Source organism: Orycteropus afer, unplaced genomic scaffold (genome assembly GCF_000298275.1).
Source record: "Orycteropus afer afer isolate SDZICR_OR568_19922 unplaced genomic scaffold, OryAfe1.0 scaffold00041, whole genome shotgun sequence".
Lineage (NCBI taxonomy): Eukaryota > Metazoa > Chordata > Mammalia > Tubulidentata > Orycteropodidae > Orycteropus > Orycteropus afer.
The window spans coordinates 60,864-82,497 of NW_006921628.1; the positions used below are offsets into that span (position 1 = coordinate 60,864).

At 40.3% G+C, this 21,634-nt stretch overlaps 1 pseudogene; it reads right to left on the reverse strand.

Moving 5' to 3' along the window:
• Window positions 1-5,489: 5,489 nt before the first annotated feature.
• On the reverse strand, window positions 5,490-6,475 carry LOC103193937 (annotated as a pseudogene).
• Window positions 6,476-21,634: the final 15,159 nt, after the last annotated feature.

Here is a 21,634-nt window from a genome sequence, read left to right on the forward strand (position 1 = left end):
TGAATAGAAGTGGTGATAGCGGGCATCCTTGTCTGGTTCCTGTTTGCAAGAGAGAGAAATCAGTCTTATTGGTTCTTTGCTGGTAACTTTTCATTTTTCCCAAGCTGCTGTCAAGATTCCTTTGTTTGATTTTAGAAAATTTGATTATGATATGTCTTGGTGATTTTCTTTTGTAGTCTACCTTATTTGGGTCTCATTGAATGTCTTAAATGCTTATCATCTCATCTTTCATGATATTAGTGAAGTTTTCTTCCAACAAATATTCAACAATTTTTTTGATGCTCTCTCTCTTTTTTTTTTTTTTTTGTTTTCATCTCTTCCGTTCTGGAATTCTAATGACATGTAAATTATTCCTCTTGGTGGGTCCCATGTAATTCTTAGGCTTTTGTCATTTTTTAAAATGATTGTTCCTCTAATATATTTTTATTAAGCGATATCTATTCATTCTTGCTAATTCAGTCTTTCATTAAATCAATTCTACTCCTTTCTTCCTCCATATATTATCTATTTCTGAAATTTTTGTATCAATCTTCTGGATTTCTACTTGCTATTTTTGCATTATTTCTAATTTTCCATTGTCAACTTGTTCTTGCATTTTCTTTTTTAATTATTCTAGAGTTTTGTCTGTGTTTTTCTTTATTTTGTCTGTGGTTTTCTTGAACTTTCTCTCATCCTGTTAAAGGTACCTCCATGTAATAATCCTTTTGAATTCCTTATCAGATAGTTTCAATAGCCTTTCTTTCTCTGGAAGATTTTCTGGCACTGTGTTTTGGTCACTTGTTTGAGCCATATTGTCCTATTTATTTATTTTGGGATTTGAAGTTGTCTCTCCTCTCTGAGACAGTGTAGTGTTACTTTATTAAATTGTTGATTCTATGTTCATTTGCTTCACCCTGATTTTTTGTTTTATATTCATATATCCAGGCAACAGGGCAAGTGCATTACTCTGGCCACTAGTTTGGCAGCACTAGGTTGCTCACTACCTGCCTCTGGGTGGAGTTGGTAGCAGGTGGGAGTATGGGCATGAGTTTCTGGTCGCTGAATGAGCAGAGCAACTGAAGGCAGGCTGGGTGAGTATTGGATGCTGTATGTTGTCAATCCAGTGATGCTGGAGCTGGTGGTTGCACTTGCCACGTGGGTGGGTCACCAGCTGTGGTGATGTGGCTGGTTAGGTTTGGTGATTCCCAAATGTTCTCTGATTGCCAATTACTGACGTGGGTGTTGGTGCAGTCCTGGGTGAGAGGAGATGGTTATCTGATTCCTAATCTGATTAGAACGTTCCTTGCAACAATTCAAAATGGCTCTGTTGTGCCAGATGGCATTTTAAGGCTCTTTATTCACTTTTCTTGTTAAGTCTCTTCCTCTTATCTGTATTTTATTTACTTCTTTTTCCTTCCTTTGAAGCTTTAGTTTCCAGGATTGTCATCCATTTCACTTGGTTTCTCAAGTCTTTGTTGTAAAGTATCTGGATAGTATATCTGCTTAGTCTGCTATCTTGGATCTTTTTACATTTGCCCCCTTCTCCCTTTTTATTGCAATTTTGGGAAAAGTTTACTGAGCAAATTGGTTTTCCATTCAACAGTCCACACACATGTCTGTTTTGTAACATTTACTGCAATCCCCACACTGTAGCAGCATTATTCCCACTCCTTCTCTATGCCCATCCCTTCCCTTAGTTCTTCCTTCCTATTCCCTCTCAGATATCTAGCTCTGTCCCTGGGCAAATGGTGTCCTCTTGATCTTAGTACTTGACTATACTAAGTACAGTCTTGACTTAGTACTTGACTGTTGTAATGAGTGCATACCTTCCTGATATTTCTGTTTATCTTACAGGTCTATTGTTTGCCTGTCAGTTGAGTCACAGGGTTTAAGGTCAGTTCCTAGCTTGAAGAGTGTCTAGGGGTCATACTTTTGGGGTTTCCATCAGTCTTCATTAGTCTAGTAAACCTGGTATTTTTAAATGATTTTGAGTTTTGTTCCACATTTCCCCATTCTACTTGGGGCCGCTTATTGTGATCCATTTCAGAGCAGTCAGCAGTGGTCACCAGGTACCACATAGTTCTTCTGTCCTCAGGGTTATGGAGGTTGAGGTCAAATGCTTCATTAACCCTTTGCACTAATTTTTTCCTTCATCTTTGATTTTGTTCACTCTTCTTTGCTCTGGACTGGGAGATACCAATAGTTGTACCTTAGATGGCCACTCACAAGCTTTTAAGACTCGAGTTACTACTCACCAAAGTAGGATCTAGAACACTGTCTTTGTGGAGTATGTTATGACCATTGACCTTAGTGTCCCCAGAAACTAAGGTCCTGAGCCTCCATACTCAGCCACTCATTCCCTCAAGGTGTTTGGTTATGACTAAGATGTTTTCATAACTTTGTCCCCTGTATGCTTTACTACATTCATGGATATATTTGCAGCACATCTAAATATATAGATAGAGATAGCCTCTGTCAAATCTATAAATGTTCATGAGTATAGTCCCATTTTCCCTCCCACCCCTGCTCAGTTTGAGTGTCTATCTATGCATCCACTCCTCATTTATTGTTACTACTATTCTTGCAGGATTTTGTATGTAATAGTATTTACCTTTGTTGCCTTTAACTCTTGTGCTTCTCCTTATCTCTTCCACTGCCTTGATCATCTTGTGCTGTCCTCCCTCTTATTGCATATTGCCTTTCCCTCCACCCAAGTTAATTTGTGACTACCCTCTAGTTGTAATTGTCCCTTCCTTTCCCTCCTATTCCTGGTAACCTTCAAAGAACAATTCTTTCTGTGTGTAAACCTTTTCTTAACTTTTTACAGTAGTGTTCTCATGTAATAATTGTCCTTTTGTGATTGACTAATTTCACTCAGCATAATGTCCTCTAGGTTCATCCATGTTATGAGCAGTTCTGCAGATTCATTGTTATTCTTTAATGTTGCATAGTAATCCATTATGTGCATGTACCATAGTCTGTTTATCCATTCTAGCATCGATGGGCACCTAGGTTGTTTCCATCTTTTTGCTATTGTGAATAATGCGGTGATGAACATGCATGTGTATATATCTGTTCATGTCATGGCTCTTACTTCTCTAGGATATATACCTAGTAACAGGATTTTTGGATATGATATTGCTGGATATGGGATTGCCGGATATGGTATTTCTATTTCCAACTTCTTAAGGAGTTGCCACACTGATTTCCACAGTGGTTGTATCATTTTATAGTACCACTAGCAGTGTATTAGAGTTCCAACCTCTTCACATCCTTGCCAGCATTTGTTATTTTTCTGTGTTGCTGAACTTTGCTATTAGTGCTGGGGTGAGATGGTATCTCATTGTTGTTTTGATTTGCATCTCTCTAATTGCCAACAATTGTGAACGTATCTTCACGTGTTTATTGGCTGCCTCAATATTTTCTTTGGTGAAGTGTCTATTCATGTCTTCTGTCCATTTTTTAATTGGATTGTTTGTCTTTTTGTTGTTGTGGTATTATTCTAATCCTCTTTAAGACTTTCTTCAGGAAAGTTGTTGGATCTTATCAAGTGCATTTTCTGCATACATAGAAATGATCATGTGGCTCTTTTCCCTTGTTCTACTGAAGTGGTATGTTGTTCGATTTTCTAATTTTGAACCATCCCTACATCCCTGCGATTAATCCCACTTGGTCTTGGTGTATGGTTTGTTTTTTTTTTTTTTGAGGTTTCACATCAGTCTTTAATGCCTTCATGCTGCACAATGACAAGTCACAGGCTTTAGTCTTGGGTCAGCAGTGGCAACTTACAATGAGTCTAAAGGGCTGAGCACCAGACTGGCCTCCAGGGAACAGACACTTGTTCCAACTCCCCCCACCACCAAGGTTTCTTCTAGACTCCAATATGGCCCTGCACAGAGAGCAGCAGCTGTCCTGGACTGGCTATGAGTGCACACCAACTTTACATGGAATTATAAAAACACATTTACAGACTTTCCACTGTGCTCCTGTGATCAGAAGCAAAGACCCTTTCATCAAAAGAGATTATATCTAGGGCCGTGCAAAATTCAAAAGGATCAGATCCCTTTGAAATCAGAGTCCAGAGTCCATTAGTTCAGAAGGGAACAAAAAATTCCCTGAGCTCCTGTGAAGCCCAGGTATGCCAAAAGATTGCCTTATAGGAAGAAGGAGTGACTCCTAAGTGAGCACACTTGGCTTCACCATCACCAGGGGCCCAGGGCCCCCAAACCTTCGCAGAAGTCTGTGGTGCAACTTGCTGGCTTGAGGCCGGCTCCCTTGGTCCTGCTGGAACAAAGAGGTATTGCTTGTGGGTGTGGCCTGCAGAAATGGACTAGGTTCTCAATCTGAGATGGCAAAAGACAAGACAGGATTCTGCAGGGGAACAGCAACACGTGGGAGACAACACAGAATAAAACATAAACTTAACATACAACAGACACCAAGGGGTGCACAGGGTCTGGTAACCAAGATAGTGGGAAAGCTGGAAGAAAGCACAAGAACTGCGGAGGGATCAAGTCCAACTGAGGGTTGGTCTTTCGCCCTGAGTGGGGACTGAAGAGGAGAGGAAGGGCCGTGGTACTCAAAGGACAGACTGGAGTACCTGTTCCTGTCATCCCCACCACTTGCCATTCTATCACTAGAAAAACCACTTAGGTCTAGTGCACGACTTTGAAAGATTGTAATATATTCTCTGGAAAATATTCAGCAGTACGAAAGCCCTCCAGCCTTCTCCTGGGCCCACAACTGGTGGAACAATCTGGTAATGCTTTTTTTTTTTTTTTAATTGTGATTTGGGTGAAGATTTACAGAGCAAATTCACTTTCCATACATCACTTCACATGCACTGTCTCATGACATTGCCTACAATTTCCAACATAACAGCTCCCCTCCCACTTCCTCTCCATAGTAACTTCTTCCCTGTGTCCATCCTTCCATGCACTCCTGCTCCCTGTACTGTCTCACTGTGCATACACAGCCCTTCCGTTCTCCCTTGATTGTTATCTCCAAGGAGTGTATCTACCTAGAGTAAATATTCACCTCATATGCCTGTCTTTTGTTTGGCTGGAAGCCATAGGAGTGAGTTCAATTCCAGACCAGAAGGGCAGCTAGGGGCCATAGTCTCAGTGGTTCCACCAGGCTCTATCAGACCAGCAAACCTGGTCCCCATCTTTTTTTTTTTTTTCCTCCAAATGATTTTGAGTTTTGTTCCACACTGTTCTCCCTCTCTATCAAGGATCTCCTACACAGATCCCCTTCCAAGTGGATGACAGTGGTAGCCAGGCACCATCTAGTTCTTCTGGTCTCATAGTCATATAGGCTGCAGATCACATGGTGTACCAGTCACTAGAACTAATTGTTTCCATGAATTTTGGTTTTCTTCATTCTTCTTTGCTCTGGATGAGGAGAGACCCATCGTTGCATCTAGATGGCAGTTTGCTAGCTTTTAAGATCTATCTGGTAATCCTTGAGCTCTGAAAGGTCCTTGGTCAGTCCTTGGGGGATGCAGGTGTCTATATTGGAAAAACCTGCTCAAGTACGGTTCTTGAAGTCTGGGGAATCCTCTTTGGGAAGATCACTTTAAACTCGATAATAAGGTGCCTGCTTTCCTTGGGTATTTTGGGGAGGGGGACGCCTTCTCCAGGAACTTTTCCCCGCATGCCAGGCCTGATGACATCTTTGAACACAACGGGTATGGTCCTGCTGTCCAGAGTGGGGACATTCACTGTGCAGCCACACAAAGCCTGGCGAAGGCTGATCCTGGCTTGGTAAATTATATCAGAGCCATATCTCTTAAAGATATGTATGGCTTGTCCTTTAAAACAAAGACGATATCAGCTGGAATGTTGTTGGAGGTCTGGTCTCCTTCCTTGGGAAAGGTGATTTTGGTACCTTCTTTCCACCCCCTCTTCACTTCATTGGTCAAGATTTTGTCTTTGTTGCGAATGCTCTCTCCATCGGGGTTCAGGAGCTTTGGGGAGATCTTTATCTTTTTGGTACAGCCGCTGTAGATGGGGTGACGGGGGTGATCTTGCTTCTTTTGAGTGGGCAGGGTGGGAGCGGCAAAAGTTCATATTGGTGAAGCCGCCCAGGCCCATGGGGAAGCCAGAAAACGGGGCATCTCTGTCCATGTCTTCTTCCCCGTTCTGCTGCCCAAAAAAGTTATCAAAGGGATTTTGGCCGCCAAAAAACTCAGCAAACATAGCATGAGGGTCTCCAAGGAATGTGTAGCTGAAAGAGGTACCGTTAGCACCACCACTGCTCCCACTATTGGGACCACCAGCCTTTAGGCCTTCCTCCCTGTAGTGGTCGAAGATCTCGCACTTGCGCAGGTTGGTGAGCACGTTGTTGTAGGCCTCAGCGATCTCCTTGAACTTCTCAGCAGCAGGCTCCTTGTTCTTATCCGGGTGGTAGCACAGCACCTGATGGTGGTAGGCCTACTTGATCTCCCTGAAGCGCTGCGGGCCAGGCCCGGTGTCTGGTAGCAGTCTTCGTCCATAGCCCCCACCCGCAGCCCGCATTCCTGCTCTAGGCGTTTCCCCGGTGTATGATTTTTTAAAAACATGCTGTTGGATTATGTTCACTAGTATTTTGTTGAGGATTTTTGAATCTGCGTTCATAAGACATATTGGCCTGTAGTTTCCTTTTTCTGTGGTGCCTTTGTTTAGTTTTGGTATCAGGGTTATGCTTGCTACACAGAATGAATTAGGGAGATCATTCCTTCCTTCTCTATTTTTTGGAAGGGTTTAAACAGTAGTGGTGTCAATTCTTCTTTAAATGTTTGATAGAATTTCCCAATGAAGCCATCTAGTCCAGGAATTTTTTTTTTTTTTTTTTCCCTTTGGGAGGTTTTTGATCATGGATTTCATCTCTTCACTTGTTATGGATCTGCTGAGACTTTCTATTTCCTCTTGAGTCAGTTTCAGAGTGTTTCTAAGACTTTGTCCATTTCATCTAGGTTATCCAGTTTGTTGTCATACAGTTGTGTATTATATCCTTTCATAACTCTATGTCTCTCTGATCAGATATAATGTCACCTTTTTCATTTTTTAATTTGGTAGTTGCATAATTTCTTTGTCAGTGTAGCTAAAGGTTTGTTAAACTAACTTCAGGTTTCATTGATTCTTCTGTTCATTGATTTTTCTGTTTTTGATTTTATTTATTTCTGCTCTGATCTTTGTTATTTCCTTTCTTCTGGTGGGTTTAGGCTTAGTTTGTCCTTCTCTTTCTAATTCCTGGAGTTGTTATGTTAGGCTGTTAATTTGAGATATTTTTTTATTATGTAGGCATTTATTGCTATAAATTTCCCTCTGAGTACTGCCATCAGTGAATCACATACTTTTTTTTTTTTTTAATTTTTATTGTGATTTGGGTGAAAGTTTACAGAGCAAATTCACCTTCCCTACAGCAGCTCACATACACTGTCTCATGATATTGACTACAATTTACCAAAGTGCAACAGTTCCTTTCCCACTTCCTCCCCATAGTTACCTCTTCCCTGTGTCCTTCCCTCCATGCACTCCTGCCCCCTGAGCTGTCTCCCTGTGCATATGCAGCCCTTCTATTTTCCCATGATTGAGCTCTCCAAGGAGTGTATCTACCTAATGTAAATGTTCAGCTCATATGCCTATCTTTTGTTTGACTGGCAGCCACAGGAGTGGGTTCCATTCCAGACCAGAAAGACAGCTAGGGGCCATAGTCTCAGTAGTTCCATCAGGCTCTATCAGACCAGTAAACCTGGTCCCTTTCTTTTCTTTTTTTTTTTTTTTTTATGATTTTGAGTTTTGTTCCACATTGTTTTCCCACTCTGTCCAGGAACTCCTATATAGATCCCCCTCTGGGTGGTTGACAGTGGTAGCTGGGCACCAGCTAGTTCTTGTGGTCTCATAGTCTTGTAGGCTGAGGATCGCATGGTGTACCAGTTGCTTAGACTAATTGTTTCTATGCATCTTTGCTTTTCTTCATTCTTCTTTGCTCCAGATAAGGAGAGACCCATTGTTGCATCTAGATGGCTGTTTGCAAGCTTTTAAGTGGCTACTTGTCAAAGTGGGATGTGGAACAATGTTTTTGTGTAATATGTTATGCCAATTGAGCTTGATGTCCCCTGAAACTATGGTCCTGAGCCCACAGATCTGTTATTCTGTTATTGATGTCTGCCTTTACTCTATTTTTGTCAGAGAAAATGTATCATACTTTGTATGATTTCAGTCTTTTGCAATTTATCAACTTTCTTTGTGACCAAACATGTAGTCTATCCTGGAGAATGATCCAAGTGCACTGGAGTAGAATGTATATTGTGCTTTTTTTGGGTGGAGTGTTGTATACATGTCTGTTAAGTTTAGTTGGTTTAAAGTGTCATTCATGTCCTCTGTTTCCTTGTTGATCTTCTTTCTAGATGTCTGTCCAATATTGTAAGTCATATATTGGAATTTCCAAGTACTACTGTTTTCCTTCCACAGAGCGGATGGTGGGTTTAAACCGCTGACCTTTTGGTTAGCAGCAAAATGCCTTATCCACTAAGCCACTAGAGCTCCTTAAGTATTACTGTAATACTATCTATTTCTCCCTTCAATTCAATCAGTGTTTGCTTTATATATTTAGGTGCCCCAATGATACATGCATATATGCTTATGATTGCTAAATCTTGATTAATTTACCCTTTTATCACTATATAATGACCATCTTTATTTCTTCTGACAAATTTTGACTGAAAATCTGTGTTGTCTGTATTAAGATTGCCACCTCAGCTGTCTTTTGGTTATTACTTTTGGTTTATACCAAAAAAACCAAACTCACTGCCGTCGAGTAGGATCCGACTCATAGTGACCCCTCCTTGGGTTTCCGAGGTGGTATCACTACAGAATTAGATTGCCCAACCTTCCTTCTGAGGAGTGGCTGATAGGTTTGACTCTCCAGCCTTCTGGTTAGCAGCCAAATGCCTTAGGCACTACGCCACCAGAGCGCCCTATTGCATAGAGATCCCCCCCCATCCTTTCACTTTAAACCTATTTGTGTCCTTGGTTTAAGGCTCGTCTAGTAAATAGCATATAATTGATCATGGTTTCTTTCTTTCTTTTTTTCTTCCTTTATTATCCATTCTGCCGCTCTCTGCCTTTTGATTGGAGTATTTGGTCCGTTTACATTCACTGTAGTTACTGATAAGAAGTGACTTACTTTTGCCATTTTGTTATTTGTTTTTGGTGGCTTTAGCCTTCTTTGTCTCTGTTTTTTAGTATTGCTTGCTTTTGTGTTTTGTTGGTTTATTGTAGTGATCTTTTTTGGCTTTTGTGTATTTTTTTTTAAATATATTTTCTTAGTGGTTACCATGAATATTACATTTAATAGCTTGTATTTATAACATTGCAGGGTAAGAATACAAGTAACATACAAGAAATTCTATATCTATACCATTCCTGTCCCCCTTTTTGTTGTTGTTATCACTAATTATGGCTTTATAGTTCATGTGCTCTATAACATAATTTTATCCTTGCCTTTTATATATTTGTTATTTAAAAATGTGAAGGACAAAACATTTAGAGTTATCAAGTATGGATACATTATTACTAGCCCTTGTACTTGTCCATGCATTTTCCCTTTATTAGGGATATTTCTTTTTATCTATAGTTTTGAATACTTTCAAGTGTCTGTTCCCTTCCATCTACAGATCTCCCATTAGTATTTTTTGTAGGGTTGGTCTGGTGGATACGAACTGTCTCAGCTTCTCCGTGTCTGGGAGTGTTTTAATTTCACCCTCAGTCTTAAAGGTATTTTCACTGGATATAATATTCTTGGTTCACAGTTTTCCCTCCCCCTCCCAACACTTTACATGTATAATTCCATTGCCTTCTGGCCTCCAGAGTTTCTGAGGAAAAATTGGCACTTAGTCTTACTTTGATCCTTTGTATGTGACTATTTGCTTCTCTCTCACTGCTTTTAGGATTCTCTATCTTTAATTGTTTACAGGTTAACTATGATGTGTTTTCCAGTAATATCTCAGACAATGTTTCACTGCTCTTCAGAGGAATTGTGGGATGACATCAAGAACCTCATCCATGAAGAAAGCAAAAGGTCATTAAAAAGATAAGAAAGGAAGAAAAGACCAAAATGGATGTCAGAAGATACTCTGAAACTTGCCCTTGAATGAAGAGTAGCTAAAGCAAATGGAAGAAATGACAAGATAAAAAAGCTTAACAGAAGACTTCAAAGAGCAGCTCAAGAAGACAAAGTCAATTATTACACTGAAATGTGCAAAGACCTGGAGTTAGAAAACCAAAAGGGAAGAACATGCTAGGCATTTCTCAAGCTGAAAGAACTGAAGAAAAATTTCAAGCCTCAAGTTGCAATACTAAAAGTGTCTGTGGGCAATATGTTGAATGATGCAGGAAACATCAAAAGAAGATGGAAGGAATATACAGAGTCGCTGTACCAAAAAAACTGGTAGATCTTCATGCATTTCAGGGGGTGGCATATGATCAAGAACCAATGGTACTGAAGGAAGAAGGTGAAGTTTCACTGAAGAAATTGGCAAAGAACAAGGCTCCTGGAATCGATAGAATAACCATTGAGATGTTTCAACAAATGGATGCTGTGCTGGAGGCACACTTCTCTATGCCAAGAAATTTGGAAGACAGCTACCTGGCCAACTGACTGGAAAAGATCCATATTTGTACTCATTCCAAAGAAAGGTGATCCCACAGAATGTGGAAATTATTGATCAATATCATTAATATCACATGCAAGTAAAATCTTGCTGAAGATAATTCAAAAACATTTGCAGCAGTATATTGACAGAGAACTTCCAGAAACACAAGCTGGATTCAGAAGAGGATGTGGAACAAGGGATATCATTGCTGATGTCAGATGGATCTTGGCTGAAAGCAAAGAATACCAGAAAGATGTTTACTTTTGTTTTATTGACTATGCAAAAGCATTTGATTGTGTGAATCATAACAAATAATAGATAACATTGAGAAGAATGGGAATTCCAGAACACTTGATTGTGCTTATAAGGGACCTGTACATAAACCAGGAGGCTGTTGTTTGAGCAGAACAAGGGAGTACTGCATGGTTTAAAATCAGGAAAGGAGTGCATCAGGGTTGTATCCTTTCACCATACTTATTCAATCAGTACACTGAGCAAATAATACGAGAAGCTAGACTATATGAAGCAGAGCATGACATCAGGATTGGAGGAAGACTCATTAACAACCTGTGATATGCAGATGACACAACTATGCTTGTTGAAAGTGAGGATGACTTGAAGCACTTACTGATGAAGATTAAAGACTTTAGTCATTTCATATTACTCAGTTCCACAATCAACACCAATGGAAAGAGCAGTCAAGACATCAGATGATGTATTGCACTGGGCAAATCTGCTGCAAAAGACCTCTTTCAAGCACTGAAGAGCAAAGATGTCTCCTTGAAGACTAAGGTGCACCTAACTCAAGCCATGGCGCTTTCAATTGCCTCATAGGCTTGTGAGAACTGGACAATGAACAAGGAAGACCGAAGAAGAGTTGATGCTTTTGAGTTGTGGTGTTGGCAAAGAGTACTGAAACTATCATGGACTGCCAAAATAACTAACAAATCTGTCCTGGAAGAAGTGCAGCCAGAATGCTCCTTGGAAGCAAGAATGGCCAGACTTTGTCTCACCTACTTTGGTCATGTTGTCAGAAGGGACCATTCTGTGGAGAAGGATAATATGCTTGGTAAAGTGGAGGGTCAATGAAGAAGGGGAAGGCCCTCAACGAGATGCATTGACACAGTGGCTGCAATGATGGGTTCAGGTATAGCAAGTGTTATGAGGTTGGCACAGGACCAGGCAGTGTTTCATTCTGTTGTACATAGGGTCACTATGAGTTGGAGCCAACTTGATGTCATCTAACAACAACAACAACAACAACATGATGTGTTTTGGTGTATATCTCTTTGGATTTATCCTGCTTGGGGTACTTTGAGCTTCTTAGATTTGTAGATTCATGCCCTTTGTTAGATTGGGGAAATTTTCTGTCATTATCTCTTCATGTAGTCTTTCTGTCCATTTCTCTTATCTCCTTCTGGAATTCCTATAATGCATATATTAGGTCTCTTTTGTTGTGCCATAATTCCATTAAACTGTGATGACCTTGAGCCTCTGTTCGTGTTGCTTATCAGCATCTGTAATTTAACTATCTTATCTTCTAACTTACTGATTCTTTCTTCTGCCTGATTAAATTGGTTGGTAAGTCTTTCTATTATGTTACTCATTTGTTATGGTCCCTTGCAGTTGCAATACCCTTTTTTCAGATCCTCATTTTGTTCTTGCATTGTTTTCCTCATTTCTTTTAGCTTGTTGTTTATATTTTCCCTTAGTTATTTAATTATGTTTAATGTTGTTGTATTATATTTTTCCATTATTTGGTCACCCCTGGATGTATTTTCACTCCCTTTGTTATGTTTATTTGCATGGGCCACTGTTTCTCTCTTCTTTTTGTGTCTTGTAATTTTTTGATAGGGCATTGGAATTTTTGAGGGTGTTTACTTTCTCTGTTTTCCCTAGTATTTGATATCTTTGCCCAAATAACTTTCTGCAAGAAACTCTTAGGTGGGCAGAACCTTCAGCCTTTGCTTACTGCTTGCTCTCCCTCTCTGTGATAGTTCCTTCTCTCTCCCTGGTTTAATTATGAGTCAAGAGTTCCAGATATGATTTTTTAACTTTCAGTCTCTCCCAAACACACCAGAGAGCATGCTATGGTCATTCTGTCCACCTGCAGGCACCACTGTCAGGTGAGGTATTGTGTACTAATCAATCTGTTACCAGGGGACACTGTCCCCTCTCTCTGGTTATTACTCCCTTCCTTTCTTTCTTTTTGCAATCACATTGTTAGGCAAAAACCTACACCTAGGAAGCCACCTTGGGGATGTGGTGTTGCTTTCTGGTTTTGCTTGAGGTTTCCTTTCCTGCTCTGTGGGTGCTACTTATATCTGAGCACTGAGCATTCAGGAGAAGCACAGGGACACTTTCCTCCATTTCAGGAGGAGAAGTGGCTGGCACTCCCCAGAGGGACCTCTGGAAAATGTCTTGTTGGTTTCAGAGCCCCAGTGGCCCTGTGGTGATTGTGGGAGCAGTCTCCACTTAGGTGACCCACTGTAGGAAACCTTCTGTAGGATTTTGTATCAGTCCAGCAGCTAACAGTTACTAGTTGAGGGTGGAGTAGTTATACTCCAAATGGACCCCCTTGTTGCTATCAGAGCTTACCACTTAGTTTGTTAGCCATGTGTGTAGCCTGCACTCAAGATGCCTGCTTCCTAGCACACATCAGCCTCAGTCAGCAATCCTTAGTACTAACTGTCAGGGGGAGCAAACAGGCCCAAACTGATCCATAGTGAGGTCTGTCCTGCTGGTTTCTGAGACCTGAGCTATGGGATGCACGGGTTGTCAGGTAGAGGGCTGAGTACAGGAGCAGACTCCATCATGAGGGCCTTCTTTAGCAGTTTTCAATAACCTGGCAGCCAACAATTACCAGGTGGGGGGAGGGTATTATGCTGTGGTCAGATGGCCAAGGAGATCTGCCTTGTTGCTATCAGTCCTCCCAGTTAATTGTTGGCTCTGAGTACAGCATGCAATCAAATGCTTCCAAATATGCAGTAGTCTCAGTCAGCAGTCCTCAGTGCCAACCGAGGAAGTGGGGTCAGGCTAACTCTAATTGATTCCCAGGGAAGTTTGTCATGTTGGTTTCAGAGGCCAGAGCTATGAGGCGTTTAGGGTGGCAGGTAGAGTGCTGTGGGCACAGATTCCACTGTAGGGTCCTTCTATAGCAATTCACAGCAGGCTTGTGACAGTGTCCAGGTGAGGGAGGGGCTCTTATGCTCTAAATGGACTTCTGCAGGGGTTTGCCTGGTTGTTACCAGAGTCCTCCATGTGGTATGGTGGCTGCAGTAGAGCCTCCACTAAAAATCCCTGCTTCTTAGCACACAGCAGCCTCAGTCAGCAGTCCTTGGCCAACCAAAAGTGGGAGGAAACAGAACTGACTCCTTGGGAGGTCTGTTGATTTCAGAAACCTTAGCTATGGGGTGTACAGGGAGTTCAGTAGAGGGTTTACTATGGGAGCAGACTGAAATGAATTTTATCTTAATGGGGATGGGAAGTTAAAGGAGTTAAGTTCTAAAGTCAAAGCATAAAGGCAAAAACTAAGAATCACTAAAGGAAAGGTGGATTCATATCTGCCCAGCATCATTTAAAAGGTTTTCTCCTTCTTTCAGAATATTCAAATAATCTATATGATTCAACTCGATAGTATGTGTCAGAGGCGCTACAAAATTATTATTAGTCTTTATATAGATAAGATGGGTGATACCATCTCTATTTTAAAGGTGAGGAAACTGAGGTCTCACTCAGGAGAGTGACTTACCCAAGGCAGAATAGGCAGTAGCTGGCAGGGCCACAATTTGAGCCCAGATCTAAATGGCTTCAAAGTCCTGGCTTTCCAACATACCACATGAAAATATTAAGAACCCTTGGCGATCACATTTTATAAGCAATTTATTTTACAGATGGGGAGTCTTGAGACCTGCTTTCTGCACTGTTTCCCTCACTCAGCATAAATAATGGGTTGTTGACTGTACTTACTAGACTCTGCCAGAATTCCCTAACTGGTCAGGTATGGAGAGGATTTGGTACATCACGAGCAACGGATCAGATTTAAGTATTGGGTCAAAGGAGATGAGAATGAACCAGTTAAAGGAACTGGAAGTAGTAGTCTAATGTGAAATGAAAATCTTGATCTTCAAGTGAACAGTTACTTGATGAAGGATAAAGACCAGCTGGGCTGCACTTTCAATGAGGTCAAAGCAAGAAGAAAGGACTTTAAATTGTGCTGGATGGGGCTAAGTCAGTTGTAATTAAGAACTCATTGATTGTGGTGAGGGGATGGTGGTTGTGGGGGAGGCTAGTTAACATGAAGGGATCCGAAAAACCAAAACCAAACCCACTGCCATCAAGTCAATTCCAACTCATAGTGACCCTGTAGGACAGAGTAGAATAGCCTCAAAAAGTTTCCAAGGCTTTAAATTTTTATAGATTTTTATAGTAGAAGACTGCCACATCTTTCTTCCATGGAGGGTTCGAACCACTGACCTTTTGGTTAGCTGCCAAGTGCTTTAAACACTGTGCCACTTGGGCTCCTAACATGAGGGGACAGGGGATCTCATTCCTCCTTGGAAATTTATAAACTAGGATGAGAGCTACCCTTTTCAGGACTTTCTGTTTTTCGGCCAAAGCTTAGAGTAGTGTTATCCTTCTCAAGTACTATAGTTAACAATCAGTATCTCAGTTGACTCATCAGAACTTCCTGTGCCCTACAAATCTTTCCACCCTCTGTTCTATCCTCCCCACTGGGGTCAGAGCTATTTCATGAAACATGTATCTGATATCAGTCCTCTGCTAGAAAGTGGCCTAGAGCAGCTGTTTTCAAAGTGTGGTCTCTGGACTCCCAGGTGGAAGGTTGTCAGTTGTAGCAAATAAAAATATAGCCTAATTATATTTTAATTTCAAATAAACATTTTTTTAATATAAGTATATACTTTGCAATATTTGGGTAGGCATTGTGTATTTTATCTGGCAACCCAACCCAGGAGTCCCAGAAACCCTTTCAAGGGGTCTGTGAGGTCAAAACTATTTTCATAACAACACTAAGACTGATTTGACTTTTCCGCTTTACTAACATTTTCACTGATGATTCTAAAAATACTGGCATCTTAGCATGAATTAAGGCAGTTACACTAAATGGTACTAGTAGTCATTTTATTATTCTCTGTCATGCATACAGTAAAAAAAAAAAGTTACTTTCACTTAAGAATACTTTTAATAAAATTATTAATTTTATTAAATGTTGACCCTTGCATAAATGTCCTTTTAATATTCTGGAGGTTGAATTGGAAAGTCTGGATAAAGCACTTTGCTGCATACAATGATCGTCTCACTTGTGTGATGGTTTGAGGTACAAAGCTGAACAGGTTATTTTTTCACAGAACATCATTATTTCTGAAAAACTATATGTCTTAAACTGGGTTCTCTAGAGAAGCAAAAACAGTGAAAAAAAATATATATACATACAAATATATACATAGAGAAAGAGAGAAATTTATTTTAAGGAAATGGCTCATGCAGTTGTAGAGGCTGGCAAGTCCCAAGTCCATGGGTCACACATCAGGCTGGAGGCATCTCCTGACTTACGTAGCTGCAGGCGCTGATGAACCCAAGACTGGTAGGCAATACAGCAGGTTGCTGGCTTCCGAGGCTGATGAATCCAAGATCAGCAGGTAAGATGGCAGGCTTTTGGCTTACAGGCTGCAAAGGCAACAATCCCAAGAGATCAGCAGGCAGTAAGGCATATCACTGGTTCAAGTCCAAGAAGAGGTCACAAGATGATGAACCAGATACAGGATGAAGATCAAACAAAAAGCCTGAGAACTTTGCCAGGACATTTATATATATTGGAAGCAGGCCACACCTCTGAGGAAACTCCCTTTCAGCTGATTGGCTGATCATAACAGATCTCATCATGGAAATGACTACATTATATCAGATTTCATCATGGGGGATGATTACATCATAACTTCTAAACCACTGAGTATCATGGTCTAGTCAACCTGACACACAACCTTAACTATTATACTAGGGTTATCATTACACTTAGGTATCTGGCAGGTATATTCTTGAAAATGAATGAAGTGAACTGGTCACTTCAAAGAAAAATCTTGACTGTGTTTGTGCCAATTGTAAAATTTGAGTTTACAGGAGAAAATTAGAACTTTGGAAAACTGCTATTTACCACTGTGAGCTTGACAGCTTCCCAATATTGAAAGAGCTTTCTGATGAGATTAGTGATGATACTGATGAATGTGATGTTTAAATATTATATAATGAAATGTGTCAACATCTGAAAAATCAGCATAACTCAGGAACCAATATTTTCCAAATGACCGATGCATGGTTGTTACCAAATTATGCACGAGTAAAAAGATCCATTCAAAGTGCAAAACAGAATAACAGATTTTAATGTAACAGAGTATGAAAAATTTTACTGTTATGGTTTCAATTCCACATTTCAACTAACTTTAAGAGTCAAGTTTTAGTGTTGTAGCAATGAAGAACAACCACAATTATCTGTCCTTTCTTTTTCAACTGCATATTGTACGAGGTTAGATATTTTTCATATCTTTCAACTGAAACATTCTATCACTATGGATTGAATGCAGAAGGAAATATGAGAATCTAGTTGTCTTTTATTCAGCCACACATTTAAGAAGGTGATTAGAGATTGAGGTCTTAAAAGCTTTCAAGCAGTCATCTATGGTGCAACTATTGGTCTCTGTCCAAAGCAAATAAATAAATAAATAAAAATAATAAAGAAAATCAAAGACACATGGAAATAATTAGTCCAAAGGACTAATGGACCACATGACCCTCAGCCTCTTCAACTCTGAGACTAGAAGAACTAGATGGTGTCTGGCTACCACTGCTGATTGCTCTGAAAGGGATCAAAATAGGAGGAATTGGATAGGATGGAAGAAAAATGTGGAACAAAATTCAAAATAATAAAAAAGACCAAGCCTACTGGTCTTATAGAGACAGGTAGAACCCCTGGGACTATGGCCCCTAGTCACCTTTCAAGTTTGGAACTGAACTCACCCCACTAGCTCAACTTTCAGTCAAACTGTTGTTTGACAGGCCTATAAGGTGAACAATAACATCAGGGAGGTATGCGCTTCTTAGAACAATCAACCATAGGAGATCCAAAAGGCAGCATTTGCTTGGGGATAAAGCTCAGAAGGCAAGAATCAATGGAACAAAATATATATGGAATTGTTGAATGGAAAACTAATTTGCTCTGTAAACTTTACCCAAATCATAATTTTTTATTATGATTTGGGTAAAGTTTACAGAGCAAATTAGTTAAAAAAGAGTATAAGTGCCACTCTACTCACTTTTTTTTTAAACAGTTACTTTTCATAAAAAATATTTGGCTTATTAATTTTACATGAGTTAATAATTTTAAAATCTTCTCACTTTAAATTTTGAACATGATAAATATCATAGATATAATCTACATAATTAAAAGCTCTTTGAAGTCTTACCTAATTTTTAAGCATGTAAAGGGGTTCTGGGACCAAAAGTTTGAGAACCATTGGTCTACAGGATAACACTCAGACTTGTAAACTGCATGGTAAAGATTTTCCACGAATCTGGCTCCATCCTGCCTTTGCAACCTCACTTATTACCACTAGACTTCTAAATCCCAGTATAATTATTTACTTACTGGTTTACGCACATATACTGAACTTTTCTGCCTCTGACACTGTGCATGCCATTCCTCTACCTGGAACACATGTCCCAACCCTCTTTGTCCACCAGTTCTGCTTATGAGTGAGTCAGGTCTAGCTTCTTAGGACTAGGGTCTGTGAATGGGTAGCCCTATTCAGACCTAACTTCACAGTGTGCTGATGGATATATTCTGCTTATTAGCTTTCAATAAAATTACCTTCAGTTTGTCTGTCTTCCTTAATTAGAAGTGCTGTCGCATTGAATCTGACTCATAGTGACCCCTCCTTGGGTTTCCAAGGTGGTATCTCTGTGGAAGTAGATTGCCCAGTCTTCCTTCAGAGGTGGGTTTGAACCATAAGTCATTCTGGTTAGCAGTCAAATGCCACAGGCACTACACCACCAGAGCTTACTTTTTTTTTTTTTTTGAGGACAAAGGTCCTAATTTTCCCTCTTTTGTATTCTTACCATCTTAGGGCTAAGTTTCCTGCTGTCAATCTTATGGGATTTTTGTAAATATTAGCTAACAATTTCTATGGGCTTAATGATCCTGTGCAGATTAATCAGAGTATTTTAGTGCCTGCAGTAAACATAACACTTGGCAGTTTGGGGAGGGGGCTAAGGAGGTGGGACCTGCACTGTGGCTGAAGAGATAGGACTTATAGCCAAGAAGAAATTAAACAAGACACAAAGGTTATATAATAAAAGGGCAAACAAAGTGCTATCAGACTTCAGGTAAGTATAGGTGCCTAAAGTAATTAGAAGCAGCTTCTGGGAGGTAGGGACTTGACTAAACCAACCAAACCACACCTACTGCCTTTGAGTTGATTCTGACTCATAGAGACCCTATAGAACAGAGTACAAATGCCACATAGAGTTTCCAAGGCTGTAAATCTTTACCAAAGCAGACTGCCTCATCTTTCTCCTGCAGAGTAGTTGGTATCTAGGCTCTAAGTGTTGACCTTTTGGTTTGCAGCCGAATGCTTTAATCACAGTGCCACCAGAGCTCCTTAGGGACTTAACCCAGGCCTTGTTACAGAGAGGATTTAGTCAGAGGTCCTCAAGGCAGGGATTTTAGGTCAGGGCGTAAACACCAGCTAAGGCAGAGAATCAGAAATGAGCACAGCAGGTTTGGGGCCTAATGAGACTGCTGACCACAGTGAAGGTGAATAGTGAAGGTTGAAAGTTAGTCAGAAGAATTTAGATTGGACATAGAAGGAAAGGGGAACTCATAATGTTTTTTGGTTAGGGTAGTGACTTGGTGATTTTTGAACACATAATGGGTTATTTGTGAGAAAAGGAATGGAGTCAGGCATCTAATTAATGATCCAGGGATGTGAGGTAGTAAGGCTATCTGGGATATCAGCAAGGTTTTTTTTTTTTTTTTAATGAAATACATGCAGAGTAACCATATCTAAAATTACAGCTTTAATTTGAATTGCCTTCAAATGGCAGTGATTTATATATAAGGACATGGGGATTAAACCTATACAATAGAGAGTTAGTGACATACTTGAACCTTATCACATGTGGCTCATTTAGAGCTGACATATTTTATTCTAGTCTTTTCTCATGTTTATTGTTTCAGCCTCTAAGTAGTTGTGTGTGATTGTGGCCAAATTACTTAACTACTTAGTGCCTTAGATCTGTCATCTATAAAATGAAGGTATTAATAGCACCTGTCTTTTAGACTTGTTATGAGAATTAAATGAGTTAATAATGTAAACTGACTATATATAGGAAGTTTTTTAAAAATTAGCTATTTACATATTCAATAATGTTTAAATTACCCAATGGACCAAAGCTTCCAGAGCCATGGAGTTGAATCAGGACCCTTAAAAAGCTTGCTGGAGACATTATAAAGATGGAACTCATTCAGAAGCTAGGATAGAAAAATTTAAGAAACTCCAATTCCATTAACTCAATCATATCTAAATAGTAAAACCTGGTGACATTTTAATCATGTCACTTATCAACTTAAAAACCCTCACTGGCTCCCACTGCAGAGAAGATGGATCTGGTCTCCTTAGCAAGCACATAAACCTTCTTTGACTGGGTCTGAGATGATCTTTCCAGCCTTCTTTCATCCCACAACCCAGGCACCCTGCAGCTCAACCACACTGCTTATTCTCAACCCACTCCAGTATTTAACCCCCATCTCCCTTCTGCTTTTCCCCAAATTAAAATGTCTCTTCTGTGAGAACTTCTCAGATACCCCCAATTATAATTTATCTCTTTGATGCATGAATAGTACTTTGTGTAACAGCTCCTATGTTCTGCATGGTGTTAGAGATATAGACACACTTTTCTTTTTCCACTAGATTTTGCCCTTGAGGGAGGAGCTCTGCCAAAGATTTATCTTGACAACACTTAGCCCAGACCCTTGGTCTTAAACGGTGCCTTATTAATAATGGCTGAACTGAATCGAATTGTGAGCAAACAGCAAGGTGGGTTTTTGTAGAGAAAGTCTCAAGAGGCAAGGCTTTAGACCTGGAGTCTTGAAAGTGACAGGTATACTTGTGACTTGTATATGTGTTTCAGGCCCAAGGCATACTTGAATTCTTTGAAAGGAACCTTCTATCCCTTTAGCTGTTGGCTCAGAAGCAGCCTTAGGTGAGGTGGCCCATCCAGATTTATATCACTACTAGAGGCCAGGGCTACTCCTCTGCCTCTTCTCTCCAAAGACAAACGGGGTGGGGGGCAGTGAGGAAAGGACAGATAGCCAGGTTGCTTCTGTCCTTCCAGTCTTCACACCCCTCTCAGGAAGGCTGTCTGGTCCCCACTCCCAGGTGCTGCCCAACAATTGCAGGTGTCCAATTGAGGATGCCCAGTGTGTCTTCTTTACCCAAGGAACACCTTCTCATAAACATTCTTAGTTTCTGAAGTCACGCTAAGCTTTTTTGCTTTAAAACACTGTTCTCAAATGTTCTAAACTCTGTAGGAACATGTAGATCGGAACAAAAGCAAATGAATCGAATTCTGTGAAGTAAAAAAGCAGACGCCCTTCTATGACAGACAGCAGAAAGTTAAATGAAAAATATCAGTCATCCACTAGACCCAGTATTTTTCCTTTTTACACAGGAGCTGCTATTTGCAACCCCCACCCGCAAATACAAATGACAACAAAGGTGTCATAAAACAAACTACTGTCCACAGCTGCCAAAGGGGAGTCAACAGTTTTAGCACGACTACCTATTTCTTAAGCAACAGTGTTGATGCTGTTGTTGTTCTGTGCCATGAGTTGCCCCCGACTCGTAGCGACCCCTCCTTGGGTTTCTGAGGCAGTATCACTACAGAAGTAGGATTACCCAACCTTCCTTCCGAGGAGTGGCTGGTGGGTTTGAACCGCCAGTC